A 5,922-nucleotide genomic window follows, 5' to 3' on the forward strand; every position below is an offset into this window, starting at 1 on the left:
ATATCATATATGTTGAAGTCAAAGTACAAGTTAATTTTAAATTAGAGAATATACTAACATTGATAACACGAATAACAAAATACTATCACACACAAAAACAGGTGACATTAGCCATGGAAATCCGATCGAATCCTCCGAAATGTGTCGTGGGTTGATATGTTAAAGGTCTCAAGTTCGAATCTCAGCATAGACAATGGATTTTTTCTAAATAAATTTTGAAAGTGTATCTTTTCTCAACAAATAAAATTCTAAGTTTTATTGTGGAATAGGCAATCCCGCCATTTTCTAAACAAATGAAAGTATGCAAAACAAAGAAACTCAAGCTGGGGTGATCTGGTAGTGATGATCCGGCTCAGATCACCCCTGGTAGAACAAAGGAGCTAGGATGTACAAGTTGATCAGATATTCGAACTGTCTTTAATTTGACTTAACTGTAAGAATGATGCTTAGAGAATTAACGTAGTTATATGATTTTTATAAACTTTAACTTACCTGTATACGAACTGATGAAAGTTGAAAACTTTTCCAATTCAGTATCTCTGTAATCTCTTTCTGGAGGCTTAAAAGTTTTATCTAAAACATAATAAAACACAGGTTTGTCTTTACTTCTGCTTTTTACTACTGATAATTGTTGGCATGTTCTTTCTTCTCTCAGAGAAAGTAAGTAGCAAAGCCATAGGAAAAGCATATTGACCTGGTGTCGGCTGGGACTTTATACATTTCAAATAAACAAATTGATGTCCAGCAGATTGAAAGTGTTTTAATCTCAGACGGAATAATTCTTATAATAGCCATGTTTCTATACCTGGATAACATTTCATTATTCTGAAAATCAAGATAGGTACTTGTATATCTTTCGCCATTGATTTGTTTTTCAATTTATCAAAATAAAGCGTTCGTCTTTTAATGATGTAAATTGATTTACAGGTGACGTCTGCTGGAGTTACTTTATTTTGATTTTTATATATTATAGATCCCTCATTGACGGCGTAAAAGCAAATAAATAAAATAATATCCAAAGATGTCAAAATTATTTTAGCTACATGCAGGTCAGTTTTTTTCTAAAATAAAATATAATTGTCATTATCTCCCTTGCATCACTTTTATTTATTCTATAGTTCTGTATTATTCAGATGTTTCTGTCCCCAGTTCCAATGGTTTATTTGCATTTTTTTGTGGCGTTCTATTTGTCCTGTCTCAGTTTTCTATATCGTGTGTTGTAAACGGTTGTGTTTTGTTTTTTTTTTGATTTTTTTTATCGATTTTTGTTTAAGGTCATGGCATATTATTCAGTTAGTTCGATTTGGATTTATATTTTTGAATATTCCTCTCGTATCTATCTTTTGCAATTTAAATACACATTTCATAAGGTAAAAACCGATATGTTTCTTTAAGTCGTCCTAAATAAAAAACTTCAACAGTATACGATTCCTCAATCAAGTGAATTAACATTAGTTTTCATTTATTTAGAGTGGATTGGGAAACAAGTTATTGCAACTTATATTAATCCCTTTCCACGATGTGGGTGCGAGTGTTGCCTTGAAGCGGTATTTGCTCTTTTTCGAAATCTACAAGGGTGTCTTTTACGTGCAAGAGATATTGCTCTGCTTTTTAAAAACACATGCCAACTATAACGTGTTATCGTCCCCTTCCGACGGACTATGAATTTACATTGAGAAACTCTAGTTATTTCCAAGAGTTCGACAACATGGACAAGTCTAAGGAGAATGTGGTGGTCCGATTGTCAATGAGACTAGTCCTACTTTAATTTTTTTGTTTCGAGCGTCATATCGCGAGTCTGGTATCTATTGTCAGCCTATTTAATTATTAAGCGAACAAATTCCTCTGTAATGGCTCAGTTCACTACCCCTAGGTGATAGCTACTTACAGTGTTCGATCTGTGGAAGTTTCTTGCTCTTCGATCGCCGCTTCTTAGGTTGTTCTAAAATATAGATGTAATTGATAAAAAATTGTTTTTCCTGCATGAAATATTCAAGTGATTATCACCAAAAACAGTAATTTGTATTCAGGATTTATTTAAACTCAGTCTTTAGTTTTCTGTAATGTGTTCTGTGGATTTTTTTTGTGTATCTCCAGTCGTTTTCTATTTATTCAATGCCATTGTCGAATTTTTTTCTTTTTCTTTCTATTTTAAAATACCTTTGGTATATTTCATAAAATTACTTAAAAGTAAATTAATAAAAATACTGAACTCCGAGGAAAATTCAGAACGGAAAACCCTTACCAAATGGCAATATCAAAAGCTCAAACACATCAAACGAATGGACAAAAACTGTCATATAAGTAAACAATGGTATATTGAACTGGTTTTATAGCTAGATTAACCTCTGACTGTCGCATACAATTCCATTATATTGACAAGATATGTGAACAAAACAAACAGACATAATTAAGGAATGACTGTAACATGTTTTCTGTCTATGAAAAAATAACATAACAAATTTGGTGCACACTGAATAACGCGCGTAGCGGGTTATCTAAAAGTGTGCACTATAAATGTTTTATGTTATTTCGAATAGACAAGAAAAAATATTACAGCCATTTCTTATAATTTAATTCTAAATTCAATTTTGAACCATAGAAAACCATGAATAAACTTTGATGAAGGCATGGTTACATTTATTTTTTATTTATTTTTTCTGTATTATTATTGTTTTCTTTTTCTTCAATCTTCAATTTTCCGTCTTTTGATCCATATTTATATATATATATTTACTAAATTAGATATACCATTCTTTACATGCATGCTCATACATATATTTTTGTATTATATTGCTATAAATGTTAAATGGAGAAGACTTCATAAGTCTGTTTGACTTGTGTCTTATCCAATTTGTACTTTAACAAATAAAATATGTTTAAACTATGGTTACATGAATAAATTATGTCTATGGGCTGATAACAAAATAACGTCAGCCATTCAGAAGACGCGTTACATCCAAAATTAAATTATTATATATAATGTCAAAATTAGCGATATCTGATTTTCTGTGGGTGTCTTTCGTTGATGTGGTTCTTAAGTGTTTCTCGTTTTAAATATGTGTTAAACCATTGGTTTCTCGTTTGAATGGGTTTACACTAGTCATTTGGAAAAATGTTATTCCATAACGGTCAACCAACTCGTTGTGGCGTCCGTAAAATTTACGAAGAGATGATTTCAACTTCACCATTTGGAACTCGTGAATTATTAGCTTTGAAATTCCTTGTGAGCAACAACCCTCTATCAAGAAAATCATGATAGGAAATAGAAGCACGGAAATATCGAATCCATTTGGAGACATATACACAGTTTACAGGTGCTGCTGGAATGTTGCTACTTAGAAATGGAAAGTTCACAATTGGAATGCTGAAATCATATCTAGATTTCAACAAATGTTTAAATGTGGTGTTTAGACCTTAGAACGATCAGGTTACTGGTACTTGGATTTCACAGGAACTACTATTGGTTCAGCACTACAGGTTGAATAGTGCACTATATTGTAGAATATAAAATACACGTGTTCATTTCTGCTTTAATAAATGTCCTTGCAATGATATACTTTCGATCAACTTTTAATTGTTCGTCTGATTTTTTTTGTGAAACTGATCGAACAAAGCCACTGATAGGAAACATTTATTCGTGGTGAATGAAATATTGTAACTTCTCTGTAATAACTAAGTTAAGTTGTTCTTACCAGATTCAACATGCTTATGTCCCCTGTTAATAGGCGGGAAGGTTGTCGGCGTTCTAATAAACATAAAAACAATCCCAGTTTACTTGCTTAATTTTGGAAATGAGTAAAACTGTACCAGTAGTTAATATTCTAAAGTTTTAAATATTCTATTATGCAGCTGTTACTTGCATAATATGTATAACATTATGAATAAGTGTACTATGATGTTATTTTCAGCATAAGTATATAACCCCGTGAACTTGCGGCATGAGTCCGTGAAGTTCGGCACGGGTTACATTAAAGTCCGTAGGTCTATAATCGACACTATGGCTGCTTTAAACGCAAGACCGTATAAAATATATACAAATTTATTAACTCAAGTTTACAGTTCGAAAGCTAGGGGAAGACTACCCAAGCAACAGTTTACCAAACATAAATTAAGTCAAAGATAAGGGTATTAAAACATTATAAAAGGTTCTCATAAAATATAAATATAATTGTCCAATGTTATGTAATGATAATAGGATTATTGTCCTCCGGCTGAACTTAGTAAAATAGCGATAATTGCTTTTATAGTTCAAGTGCTAAATACATGTATTATCTCGCACTTTTGACATCCATCGGATTAAGTAGTTGTAAAATAGTAAATCTATGATCTCTTTGGATACTTGAAATAAGAAACATTATATTTAAGAATAAAACAAGAAATATTCTGCTAAAACTAAAATGAGAAATATTCAATTTAAAACTAAAACGAGAGTTCATAGAAATATTCAATCTTAAACGAGAGTTCATATAAATATTCAATCTAAAACGAGAGTTCATCTAAAGCACTTTTCGAATTATTGTAAAAGTTCCTGAAGTCCCTTTTCTTCCGGTTATATAAGTAAAGGTAGACTAAACAAATTATAATTATTGTTTTCTTAGATCCTTTTTTTTTTTAAATTTCTTTTCATAACAATTGTTTTTTTTAAGATTTTTTATTAATGTACTAGGAAAAATATGGTTTTGCTCTTTACTATTTCCTTGTTAGTTTTTTAACCACATTTGTCACTGATGTAACGACCAAGAAAATCACGCACCAAGAGTCGATCGTGCTTCAACTGGCCCCTAAACAAAAATGTGTACCAGTTTAGTAATAGTTGTCGACATACTAAGCTCCGAAACATATATATAAAAGAAAAAAATTAAAATTAAAAAACATACAACACTAACAAAGGCCTAAGGCTCCTGACTTGGGACAAGCGAAAAAAAAAACGGTGGCGTTAAACATGTTTTTTGAGATTTCAGCACTTCCCCTATACCTCTAGCCAATGTAGAAAAAAAAAACAACACGTAAGGTAAATCTCAGTTCAAAAGAAGTCCTGAGTATTCCGACACCCTGCATAATCCGACATTTTTTCTGGTCCACCAGTGCGTCAAATAACACTGATTACACTTTATTAGGAAACTAGACTTCCGATATGCGTTCAGATTATAGAGTTCAAGCATACTTTTATCTTTTTCGGTGGAGCAATTTATGAAAGGTTGTTTTTGAAAAGCCAGACAAGTTCCAAGGACTATGCAATGACAGTATATTATTCATATCTAAAACGAATTTGCATTTTTGTATAAAAGGCTTATTTGTGTATTTTTTTCGTCTAGAATCTGCATTAGCTTATAGTTTAAGCTTCCATATGTGTACAAAGTAAGATGCACCATTAATATTTATATTTATTCCTCTGTTCACTCTTCAGATGTAAATTTATCTTTTACGTAAAATGTTAATGTGAAATATTATTTAGTACTTACGCCGCTATCTCTGACATTTTTGCTATAATTCTCTCCTCCTGGGAATACAGAATGACTCTTCAGTTGCTCCCCGCAATATTAATTATGGACGGGGTGTCATGTGGGGAGTTAATAACCGTTTATCGAATTATAATTTAGAAAATGAATTATAAGATTTTTTCATAAATCAAATACTACCACTCGAAGATTTTTTAATGGAGAAATACGAATCATCAAATTGAATACACAAAGTCGGAAAGTATTTATAACTTACACCTTAAAATATGCCTCTTAATAATATAACCAAATTAAATTTTATTAGTCTGAGATTAATGGACCATTGTCTTCTTTTATTTGGTTTTGATGTAAAAGATAACGTATTGTATTTTAAAATGTTTTAATAATAAATCTACATTTAATCTATAGACCTGTTGATCTCACACAGTACAACTAGATATATGAGGATACGTATAAGGGT

At 31.2% G+C, this 5,922-nt stretch overlaps 1 long non-coding RNA gene across 1 annotated transcript; it reads right to left on the reverse strand.

The window, feature by feature from the left end:
* Positions 1-492: 492 nt before the first annotated feature.
* On the reverse strand, positions 493-5,527 carry LOC134690675 (uncharacterized). Its single transcript, XR_010101994.1, has 4 exons — positions 5,466-5,527; positions 3,696-3,748; positions 1,889-1,942; positions 493-573 (listed from the first exon to the last, which is right to left on the reverse strand). It is a non-coding gene; the product is annotated as an uncharacterized LOC134690675 (long non-coding RNA).
* Between the last annotated feature and the right edge of the window lie 395 nt (positions 5,528-5,922).

The sequence above is a fragment of the Mytilus trossulus genome, chromosome 11 (genome assembly GCF_036588685.1).
Source record: "Mytilus trossulus isolate FHL-02 chromosome 11, PNRI_Mtr1.1.1.hap1, whole genome shotgun sequence".
NCBI classification, from domain to species: Eukaryota; Metazoa; Mollusca; class Bivalvia; order Mytilida; family Mytilidae; genus Mytilus; species Mytilus trossulus.